This window comes from Sapajus apella, unplaced genomic scaffold, assembly GCF_009761245.1.
Source record: "Sapajus apella isolate SASKATOON/1434 unplaced genomic scaffold, GSC_monkey_1.0 scaffold14, whole genome shotgun sequence".
NCBI classification, from domain to species: domain Eukaryota; kingdom Metazoa; phylum Chordata; class Mammalia; order Primates; family Cebidae; genus Sapajus; species Sapajus apella.
The window spans coordinates 17,464,660-17,476,849 of record NW_022436954.1 but is presented as its reverse complement, the minus strand read 5'-3'; the positions used below and the strand labels follow the sequence as shown (position 1 = coordinate 17,476,849).

The following is a 12,190-nucleotide window of genomic DNA, read 5'->3' as shown; positions in this document are numbered from 1 at the left end:
CTATCAGGCCAGAGGTCTGGCGCCCACACACCTTGCTCTGTAGCCACAGAAGGGTTACCTTATTTTCCAGCCAGCCCGTGAGTCCTGCCCTGCTGCCTCCCCAGATCACTGTACCTTAGGTCCCTGCCTCACCTCATCTTTCATTCCCCTATACCAGGATGGAGGACCTGCCCTTCTTGAGTGCCCAATATGTGCTGCACCTGAGCTAGCCTCTTTACATCCCCCGTCTCATTTAGTCCTAACCCAGTAAGGCAAGGCCATGTTTCCACTGCATTTGAGATACACTGATTTTTAGCAGCGTATCCAAAGTCACTTAACTTCCCCCATGCCTCCGTGTCCATGTCTATAAAATAGAGGGAGGGGCCAGGCATGGTGGCTCATGCCTGTAATCCCAGCACATTGGGAGGCCCAGGTGGGTGGATCACTTGAGGGCAGAAGTTCGAGACTAGCCTGGCCAACACGGTGAAACCTCGTCTCTACTAGTTAGCATTTCAAAGTCTCATTTACTATCGGAATTAACCAGACAAATTGCTCCACCAACTAAGAACGGCCATGCACCACCACCCATATAACAAGAAAGAGCTATCGATCTGTCAATCCTGTCCGTGTCCAGGCTGGGTGAGGTTTCCTGTGTTGAGGTTGCAGTGAGCAGAGATTGAGCCATTGCACTCCAGCCTGGGTGACAGAGCGAGACTCCATCTCAAAAAAAAATAAATAGAGAGAAAGATACTGAGCGAGAAGTGCCTCTGGGAACCTCAGGGAGCCACGTGGGCTCCTGGCCTTCACTCCTGCTTCAAGCAGGGCAGCTTCAGGTGTGTCCCTTCACACATGGAGGATGTGCTTTAGAAGTGGTTAGACTAGCAGGAGCAGAGGGAGCCTTGAACACATTGGCCATCGGATTTCAGCAAGGGAAGTGAGTAGGAGTCCCTGTGGCACCCAATACCAATCTCTGTTCCTTCTTCCTTGCTGACATAGCCAGTTTTGTTCCTTCTCTTCTGAAAAGATGTGGAGAAGGGAGAGGTGGCACTAAATCTTGATTCTGAGAATGAATCTGATTAACCCAGCCTCCTTGTCAGTTATTCGCGTAAGCAGGATTGACCAATGAGACATGAGAAGTCTACTAGTGGCTTCTGGAAAGGTTTTGTAACTCTTCAAAAGAGAAACAAAACAGGAATGTTCCCTCTCTGGTCTCTTGAGGGATGCTCAGCATGATGGCTGGAGCTGTGGTAGCCATTTGGGACCATGAGGGCAATCACTTTAGGACACCTGAGTCTCTTCGGTGACATCACTGAACTTTGGAACTAGCCAACTTAGGCATCATTTATGCTTCTTTTAATAGCTTTTCGCTCCCATGCAGCTAAAGCCTCTTAGCTGGCTTAGCTCAGCATTTCTGTTCCTTGGTTAACACAGTCCTGTTCTAAGCCTTAAGAACCCATGACTGGAACAATGGGATGGTGCAGCCCAGTGGGGCATGAACTGAACCTGTTCACGTAACAGCATGTGTCAGAGCAAGCTCCCGGGCACCTGCCTGGGTTCTCAACCTCCAACCAATCCCCTTCTTTTCCTTTTACCCTGTACTGTGCTTCTCAACCTATTCCCAGCCTTTCGCTGGTCCTGTGACTTCCCTGCTTCCCCTTGGACCAACCTGGGCTCCACTCCTGGACTTTGATCCACCCCTGTCCTTGGACTTTCTGGTTAACCTGGGTAACAGTTCAGCCCCATTCAGCCTGATCCCAAACTCCTGCCATAATGCCTGCCCATGGGTTTTCCTGCCTACCTCCTCCCAGAAAAGTCAATGAGACACACCTGAAACAAACAACTGGCATTTGAAAACCCCTGATTTAAAGCACGATCACTTTGGATTTAATCTCAAATGGAGAGAAATGATTTAAAACAATAAAATCAATTCAGCCACCACCCCAGTGAACCAGTGGGTCCTGGAACCAACCCGGTCAGTCCTCTAAAGCTCGGGACCCGGAACGGCATCACAGTCATGGAACTGAACAGAATCAAACTGTATTCCATTTGTCTCTGCTCTCAACTCCCAGAACCCGGTGGGGTGGGACAGCAGAGACACACACAGACCTTCATCTCTGTCCTAGAACTGAGAGCTCAAGCCCATCAGAGCTGAACTCTGGGAGGTAAGAGGACGTGCAGAGGATGCGAAGGTTGTCGCCCTTCCCGAAGCCAGGCAGGCAGCACGCATGGGGAAAGAAGCCAGGGTGTGAGGCAACAGTATTGGTGGACCCGCGACAAAGTGGGGACCAGTGAGACCAGCAAAAAGCCAAAAGTTCAAATTTTCAAAAATATCACCAGCTAAACTAGTTTGCCCCACTGGCCACCAGTTTTCGAGCTTCTAGGCTTTGGAGTTAGTTGGCCCTGAAATGGAATCCCCACTCTGCCATCTGTTGGCTGAGTGACTTTGCAATAGCAAGGGAGCGGCTCTGCAGCCTCAGTTTCCCAGCCACTTCCTAGCTATGTGACCATATGCCAATGACTTGATGTCTCTAAGCTGTGGTTGCCTCATCTGTAGAGTGAGGATCATAATAATTTCTGTTCTAGAGGGCAGTGCAATGATCAGATGGGATAATGCATTGCTTAGCACAGTGGCACACAAACAGCAAGTGTGATTGTTAGATGGAAGCTTCCAGGAGGAAGAATGGCGGAGCTTTTTCCCCTCTGCTATGTGGGCTAGTGGATTCAGCTCTGAGACCTGCCAGAACAGCCTTCTAGCCTGCTGGGTGGGTCAGAGGGCTGTGCTGGCAGGAACTAGAGATGCCTGGACCTTAGTGCTGCACCCATCCCTGATTCCATCATGTGCTAAATGGATCTCCACGCCCTCCCTGCTGCTGAAATCACAGGGAAGATGAAACTTACTTATCACAGGAGTGAATTCCTGATGAAAACCCAATGGGGACAACCAGTTACGTAAAGGAGGAAGGCAAGCTAGCTGGATGGAGATGGTGGTAAACTAGACAGTTCTGCATGGGGGAGCCACGCCTCAGCTCTCATCATCTTTTGCCATTTGGGATGTGGGCCTCAAAGGCTGGAATTTCTAATTTTGCAAGACAAGCCGGAAATCTGAAAGTTTATGTGCAATTTCCTGAGTTTAAAAGAAGATTCAAATTTATAAAAGACTGTGCGTGTGGGCTGTGTGGCACATATGAGGACCAAATTCAGCATCAGGCCACCATTTCACAGCCTCTTAGAGGATAAATTCTTTGGAGGCTTATCACATCAGTGAGAGGTCCAGTAGGACACAGAACCACGGGACAAAGGTGGCAGTGCCTCCACCAACCAGAGCTAATGGGATTGTCACTGTTTCCCGTCCCAGATTAAATGCCCTTCTTTCCCTTCTTTTTCCACCTCCACGGAACAGAAGCTTCCCATAGGGGATCAGTCTGGCCACTTCTACCATTTTCCAGCAGTAATTAGTATAATCAAAAACACTTACAGGCTCTCTGAGTGTGTGAAAGGTTTTACTGCCCTTCTCTGCTGTGTTCTTGCTAATGAGCAAGGCAGGGAAGCAGGAGAGAACCAGAGGAGTTGTGTGGTTGCTTTTGCTCATGCTGATAATAACAGTTATAATAACAAGCCTTCTGTTACACTAATAATTCATAACAATAACAACAAGCTGGCGCAGTGGCTCACACCTGTAATCCCAGTACTTCGGGAGGCAGAAGCCGGTGGATCACTTGAGGTCAAGAGTTCAAGACCAGCCTGGCCAACATGGTGAAACCCCGTCTCTACTAATAACACAGAAATTAGCCACATGTGGTGGTGCACACCTGTAGTCTCAGCTAGTTAAGAGGCTGAGGCAGGAGAATGGCTTGAATCCGGTGGCAGAGGTTTCAGTGAGCCAAGATTGATCCACTGCATTCCAGCCTGGGCAACAGAGAGACTCCGTCTCAAAAATAATAATTACAAAGTCTTCTGTAATAATCACAAAGCCTTCTGTTATTATAATGAACCTTTGCATAGGGCTTCACTGTTTTTTGTTTTGTTTTGTTTTGAGATGGAGTCTCATTCTGTCGCCCAGGCTAGAGTGCTGTAGCATGATCTCAGCTCACTCCAACCTCTGCCTCCGGGGCTCAAGTGATTCTCCTGCCTCGGCCTCCCAAGTAGCTGGGACTACAGGCGCCACCACCCAGCCTGGCCAGTTTTTCTATTGTTAATAGAGACAGGGTTTCACCATGTTGGCCAGGATGGTCTCGAGCTCCTGGTCTCAAGTGATCGGTCCACCTCGCCCTCCCAAAGTGCTGGTATTACAGTCATGAGCCACCACGCTCAGCGTCATGGTTTATCTTGAAAAAATGAGAGTGAATTCTATCCCATCAATCCTGTTACTAGCCAGTGCACAAGGCACAGCCAATCAGTACCAGCCTGTGGCAGCCATTGCCATTTACAGACAACCCTTTCCCCCTGGCCAAAGGTTCCTCATTTTGTTCAGGGGTCAGGAGACTTCTTGACTCCTCAAGGCCACGCCCTGCTCCAGCCCCAGGTGTGAGTTATGATTGGCCTAAATCGTACCAGCAATCCTAGGGACTGGTCAGGGTAAGAACATGATTACAGTTCTGGCCGGTAAAACAGGAAGGGAGGTCTGATGAAGGGCATCGCTGGACGTTCTCCTCTCTCTTAAAAAGGATCAGGTGAAAGGATTCCTTTTTATTTTTCCATTTTGCCTCCAGAAGGAAATCAGTGAACAACACCTGAGGACAGATGAATGGAAAGATAGAGGAAAACTGGGTGCTTGACCAGAGGTTTATTTCACTGAACATCCTTGTGAGGACTAAGCTTTGATTTTTTATCTTGCCAAAATTCCGATCTAAAGGAAGACATTCCCCACAAACCATACGTTTTCATCAGATGGGTTTTATTTGACCCTGTATATCGTGACTTACTTTCAAATCTGACTCTGGCATAACAAGGAAGAAAATAAAAATGTTTTACCCCAAAATATATCTCCTTGCCATACCTTGAAATTGCCCTGCAAAGTCTCTTGCGGGAAAAATACACATTCTATAGAGACTCCCCTTTCCCTGTTTATTTGTTTGTTTGTTTGTTTGTTGAGACAGCTTTGCTCTTTTTGTCCAGGCTGGAGTGTAGTGGCACGATCCCGGCTCACTGCAACTTCCACCTCCTGGGTTCAAGTGATTCTCCTGCGTCAGCCTCCTGAGTAGCTGGGATTACAAGTGGGTGCCACCACGCCCAGCTAATTTTGTATTTCTAGTAGAGACGTAGTTTCGCCATGTTGGCCAGGCTGGTCTCGAACTCTTGACCTCAAGTGATCTGCCCTCCTCGGACTCCCAAAGTGCCAGGATTACAGGAGTGAGCCACCTTGTTTTCCTTCCTTCTCAGATACAAGAAATATCAACTAAGAGCCAGGCACCCTTCTAGGTCTAATAAGAAACATTTTGCAAACTGCCCTCTGAAGTCTGCTATCTGAGAGCTTCCTCTGCACAACAAAACCTGGTCTCCGCAGTTCTTTACCTTAACCTGAACATTTCTTTCCATTGATTCCAGGTCTTCAGATAACCAATTGTCAATCAGAAAATGTTTAAATTTACCTATAGCCTAGAAGCACCCCCTCACTTTGAATTGTCTGACCTTTCTGAACCAAACCAATGTATTTCTCAAATGTATTTAATTGATGTCTCATGCCTTCCTAAAATATATAAAACCAAGCTGTACCCCGACCGCCTTGGGCACATGTTCTCAGAACCTCCTGAGGGCTGGGTCACGGGCCATGCTCACTCCTATTTGGCTCAGAATAAATCTCTTCAAATATTTTACAGAGTTTAACTCTTTCTGTCAACACCTGTTTTCTTATAGTTCCTCAAGTGCTCAATACTCCCAGCCACCCCAGGACCTTTGTACATGCTGTTCCTTCCTTTTTTTTTTTTTTTTTTTTTTGAGACTGGATCTTGCTCTGTCACCCAGGCTGGAGTGCAATGATGTGTTCCTGGCTCTGCAACCTCCACCTCCAGGGCTCAAGCAATTCTCCTGCCTCAGCCTCCTGAGTAGCTGAGACTACAGGCACATGCCACCTCACCCAGCTAATTTTTATATTTTTAGTAGAGACAGGGTTTCGCCATGTTGCCCAGGCTGATCTCGAACTCCTGACCTCAGTTGCTGGCCTGGCTCGGCCTCCCAAAATGCTGGGATTACAGGCATGAGCTGCCATGCCTGGTTTCTGCACGTGCTGTTTCTTCTACCTGCAATACGATTCTTCCCTTCTTCATATACTTAGCAACTGCCACCCCTTCAGATCTTAGCTCAAACATTATCAAACAAAGACAAATCTGAACTTAGATAGGAAAAGACTTTTATTAGAAAGATAGAGTGTTGCATGGTGACTGTAGTTAAAAATACTCCGTGGTGTACTTGAAATTTGTTAAGAAAGTAGATCTTAAATATCCTTGTCACCAAAAGGTAACTACTGCATAAGATGAGGTGTATGTTAATTAGCTTGATGGTCATAATCATCTCACAACATATATGCATGTCAATATCCTGTTGTACACCTTAAATATAATTTTACTTGTCAATACACTCAATAAAGTTGGGAGAGAGAGAGAGAATAGGTTGCAATAGAGAGAATGCTCAGAAATCTGTGAGCATCTCAAAATCAAGCAGAAAAATGTTTTCTTTTACAGGGTAAAGAATGTGGACAGGCGCGGCGGCTCATGCCTGTAATCCCAGCACTTTGGGAGTCCGAGGTGAGTGGATCATGAGGTCAAGTGATCGAGACCATCCTGGCCAATATGGTGAAACCCCATCTCTACTAAAAATACAAAAATTAGCCAGGCGTAGTGGCACGCACCTGTAGTCCCAGCTACTCGGGAGGCTGAGGCAGAAGAATCGTTTGAACCCAGGAGGCAGAGGTTGCAGTGAACCGAGATTGCGTCACTGTGCTCCATCCTGGTGACAAAGCAAGACTCCTTCTCAAAAAGAAAAAAAAAAAAAAATACAAGCACCGCAGGCACAGTGGCCCACATCTGTAATTCTAGCACCCCGGGAGGTTGAGGCAGGCTGATTGATTGAGCTCAGGAGTTCGAGACCAACCTTAGCAACATGGCAAAACCCTGTCTCTACAAAAAAAAAAAAAAAAAAAAAAAAACACAAAAATTAGCTGGGTGTGGTGGCACACACCTATAGTCCCAGCTACTCTGGAGGCTAAGTGTGAGGACGGCGTGGCCTAGGAGGTCAAGACTACCATGAGTGGTGATCGCACCACTGCATTCCAGCCTGGCTGACCAGAGCAAGACCCTGTCTCAAAAAAAAAATTTTTTTAAGGGAAGGCAAGTAGAGATTAGCAATCTTTAGAGGGGAAGCCCAACAGGCAAAGGACCTGTGGAATCCGACAGGAAAAGCGTCTCGCTGTGATCAGCCAATGCCCAGGAGAAGCTGATGAGGGCAGGGGCCCCACTCTTCTTTGCATTGCTCAGGCTTGGGGCAAGTAGAGTCCAGGGGCCTGTAGGAAAGAGAGAAGTCTGAGTAAAATGTGGTCAAAGCAAGCAGGAGGTAAGAAACGGGCAACTGTAAACTGTAGGTTAATATCTGTTCCTCAGAGAAACCTCCTTCATCCACCCAACTTCAACTACGGAGCTAGACTGCCTGGATTCAAATCCCAGCACGGCCACCTACTTGCTGTGAGATGCTGGAAAAACTCCTTACCCTCTCTGTGCCTCTGTTTCCTCTTCTTTACATTTTGGCCTGCAACCGTTTGGTGAGAGCCTTGGGGAATTCTTTGATATCTCAGGATCTGCCAAGCTTTGCCGAATGTTGAACCAGCTTGCCAGAGTCACCATGGGTCATGCATTCAGCCTGCCGAACTCCCTTCCTCTAATGGCGTCTTCACTTGCTCTTCCTGGGAAAGGCCAATGCACTTCTTTTTTTTTTTTTTTTTTTGAGACGGAGTTTCGCTCTTGTTACCCAGGCTGGAGTGCAATGGCGCGATCTCGGCTCACCGCAACCTCCGCCTCCTGGGTTCAGGCAATTCTCCTGCCTCAGCCTCCTGAGTAGCTGGGACTACAGGCACGCGCCACCATGCCCAGCTAATTTTTTGTAGTTTTAGTAGAGACGGGGTTTCACCATGTTGACCAGGATGGTCTTGATCCCTTGACCTTGTGATCCACCCGCCTCGACCTCCCAAAGTGCTGGGATTACAGGCTTGAGCCACCGCACCTGGCCTTTTTTTTTTTTTTTTTTTTTTTTTAAGACAAAGTCTTGCTCTGTCACCAGGCTGGAGTGCAGTGGCATGATCTCGGCTCACTGCAACCTCCGCCTCTCAAGTTCAAGCGATTCTTCTGCCTCAGCCTCCTGAGTAGCTGGGACTACCTACGTGCCTTACCACGCCCAGCTAATTTTTGTATTTTTTTTTTAGTAGAGGCAGGGTTTCACCATGTTGGCCAGGATGGTCTCAGTCACTTGACCTCGTGATCTGCCCACCTCGGCCTCCCAAAGATTACAGGCATGAGCCACTGCTCCCGGCCAACCAACGCACTTTCTATAGGGTGCCCTGAGTGACTGGAGCCTACTAGAAAAAATTGTCTCTGGTGTTGATTGGGTCTCCTTCCTGCTCCCAGGTAAGGCAGGCCCTGCCTCTGCTGTGTTTCTTTTCCCGGCTGGCTGGGAGGATGCTTACACTCTGGTTTGGGCCCAATCATGGCAGCTTTTAAAGACCTGGGGCTCTTGGCATCAATTTCGCCTCCTTCTGCTCTTCATCTTTTGGTGCTTTATCAATTTAGACTCAGAAAACTCAACTTGAAGGGCATAAACAGGAGTCAGCAAACTTCTTCTGTAGAAGGGTAGATGGTAGCTGCTTCTGATTCTGTGAGCCATGCAGCCTTATGAAGTTGCAACTGTGTCCTTGAAGTTCAAAGCTGTAGATCAGAGGTAAACAAACGGGCAGGGCTGCGTTCTAATACAATTTCACTAACAAAACAGGGGACGATGGAGGAACCTTGTAAGCATTATGCTGAACGAAGGCAGATTCAAAAGACCTCATCCTGTCTGATTCCATTTATAGAAAATGTCCAGAATTGGCAAATCTCTAGAGACAGAAAATAGATCCCTGGCTGCCTAGAGCTGGGGGTGGGAGGTGAGAGAAAATGTTCTAAAATTAGATGGTGCTGGTGGTGGTTGCACAACTCCATGACTATAATAAAAAGCATTGAATTGTACATTTAACTGGGTGCCTTTTTTTGGTATGTAAATTATATCTCAATAAAGACGTTTAAACAGAAGAGTACACTGATGTTCATAGCAGCCCTATTCACAACAGCCAAAAGGTGGAAATAAGTATTTGTCAATGGATGAATGGAGAAACAAAATGTGGTGAGACATACAATGGAATATTATTGAGCACGGAGCGGAATGAGATACCGATACCTGCCACACCATGGATGATCCTTGACACCGTGGATTAAAGTGAAAGAGGCTAGACGCAGAAGAACTAATGTGTGATTCCACTTATATGAGGTTCCCAGAATAGGCAATTGATAGAGATGAAAACAGAATAGAGGTAACTGAGATCTTGGGGCAGGGGAATGGGCGTTATTGTTTCTTAGGTACAGAGTTTCTATTTGGGATAAGGTACAAGTTCTGGAAACGGATAGAGGCGATTGTTGCACAACACGGAATGTGCTTGCTACCTCTGAACTGTGTACTTCACAATGGTTAGGCCAGATGCGGTGGCTCACGTCTGTAATCCCAACACTTTGGGAGGCTGAGGTGGGAGAATTGCTTGAACCCAGGAGTTTAAGACCAGCCTGAGAAACATAGTGAAACCCCATCTCTCCAAAAGAAAAAAAAAATAGCCAGGTATGGTGGCACATGCTTGTGGTCGCAGCTACACAGGAGGCTGAGGCAGGACGATGGCTTGGCCCCAAGAGGTCGAGGCTGCAATGAGCCATGATCATACTACTGTACTCCAGCCTGTGTGACAGAGCAAGGAAAAAAAAAAAAAGATTAAAATGATAGATTTCATGCTATGTGTGCTATGTGTATATTACCACAATATTTAAAAACTGAGGAAAATGAAACCGGATGGAGGTGAGGCAGGAAGAGAACGCCAGGGTGCCTGATGAATACAAAAAGCAAAGTGGGCGTGGCAGAAGGAAACTAACAAGGTGGATGGGGCAGCTCATGCAGGGCCGTGTGTATGGAAAGGAATGGGCAGATTCCAAAAAGATCCAGATCAAGGTGCCGGGACCAGGACATGCATGGACCCTCAAAGGAGAAGGCCGGTGGAAGAGGACAAAAATGACCAGCAGCAGCCCTAGGAACAGGTCCTGCTCTCCCCACACCACCCTTACTGTGCCCGCCTGCAGTCAAGGCTGTCCCCATGAGGTCTTGTCCAGAGCAGGTGAACAGTCCCCAACTACCCACACAGACACCCCAGCACCCAGTGGGGCCTGCACACAGTGAGCACTAAGAAATGTTTGCTTCCTAAGCAACAAGAACAAAAACAACAAATGAGCATTCCATTTTGAATTGTGCTGGGATTACTTAAGATTTTTCTTTTCTTTTTTTTTTTTTTTTTTTTTTTTCTGAGACAGAGTTTCACTCTTACTGCCCAGGCTGGAGGACAGTGGCACGATCTTGGCTCACTGCAGCATCCACCTCCCATGTTCAAGCAATTCTCTTGTCTCAGCCTCCAGAGTATCTGGGATGCCAGGCATGTGCTACCATGCCCAGCTAATTTTGTATTTTTAGTAGAGACAGGGTTTCATCATGTTGACCGGGCTGGTCTCGAACTCCTGACCTCAGGTGATCCACTCACTTCAGCCTCCAAAGTGCTGAGACTACAGGCGTGAGCCACCACATCCGGCCAAGGTTTTTATATTCTGATTGGCTTTTCTGTGGACTTGCCAGCTTGTCTAAAATGAACTTGCACTACTTTTTTACAACTGGAAAAACAAATTCCATTACACAAAGAAACAGAAACCCAGATGAAACTGTTGGACCTACCCTCTCCAGGATTTTCGGTCCTGTTTCTGCTCAGAGCCTACCTCCGTCTCTGCTCATTGGGGACCTGCTGGCTTGACTTGGCTCCTTAACCCTTGGCCCATCCTGTTCCTCCACTTCCAACCCCCACCACATCAGCTCCTCCTATCTGGGTCAGATTTCTTGTATCGACCCACACGATTGCTCCCTCAATCTCCCAGGCATTTACCTCCAGCTCAATCGTTCTTAACTAGGGTGATTTGGCAATGTCTGGAGACCTGTGGCTGTTAGAAGTGGAGAGTTGCTATGGCATCCAGTGGGTGGGGGCCAGGAATGCTGCTAAACTTCCTCCAGAGCTCAGGACAGCCGCCACAGCAAAGGACTGTCTGGTCCAAAATAACAAGGTTGAGAAAAACATTTGCCTGAGCCAGTAATGATAATAACATGATCATCCTGACCGCCATTCAATAAAAGCCTTCGTGCAAGGCGCTGTGCAGTTTGCATTACACAATTTAGTGGTCAGAACCCTTGCAACAGCCTTGAGAGGGAGGTAAGATTACTATCTTCATTTTGTAGCTAAGGAAACTACAGCCCAGAGAAGTTAAGTAACTTGCCCAAGGTCACACAGCAAATATCGGAGCTGGCATTTGAATCCAGATCTATCTGATTCCGAATCCCATTAAAAGCGCCTAATGGACCCTCAAACAAACACACCACTCTTCCTTCCCTTGAGCTTTAAGAATGGTAACTATTTTCTTGAGCAACAGCCTGTGAAATTTCTGTTTTGAAATTAAACAAGGGGCCAGGCTTGGTGGCTGACACCTGTAATCCCAGCACTTTGGGAGGCCAAAGCGGACGGATCACCTGAGGTCAGGAGTTCAAGACCAGCCTGACCAACACGGAGAAACCCCATCTCTACTAAAAATACAAGATTAGCCAGATGTGGTGGCACATGCCTGTAATTCCGGCTACTCAGGAGGCTGAGGCAGGAGAATTGCTTGAACCCAGGAGGCGGAAGTCACGGTGAGCGGAGATCACACCTTTGCACTCCAGCCTGGGCAACAAGAGGGAAACTCTGTCTCAAAAAGAAAAAAAGAAATTAAACAAGGTTACGTGCCCCTGTTCTCTTGGCTGGAGCCCCTCCTCTTGGTTTTGCTTTCTTGTGTTTGCTTGCTTTATTTATTTATTTGAGACAGGGTCTTGCTCTGTCACCCAGGTTGGAGTGCAGTGGCACCATCAT

General features: G+C 47.4%; 1 long non-coding RNA gene across 1 annotated transcript; it reads left to right on the top strand.

Annotated features, from left to right (window-relative positions):
* The first annotated feature begins 462 nt into the window (after window positions 1-462).
* Window positions 463-2,787, top strand: LOC116554478. Its single transcript, XR_004270207.1, has 3 exons — window positions 463-601; window positions 1,411-1,414; window positions 2,776-2,787. It is a non-coding gene; the product is annotated as an uncharacterized LOC116554478 (long non-coding RNA).
* The last annotated feature ends 9,403 nt before the right edge of the window (window positions 2,788-12,190 follow it).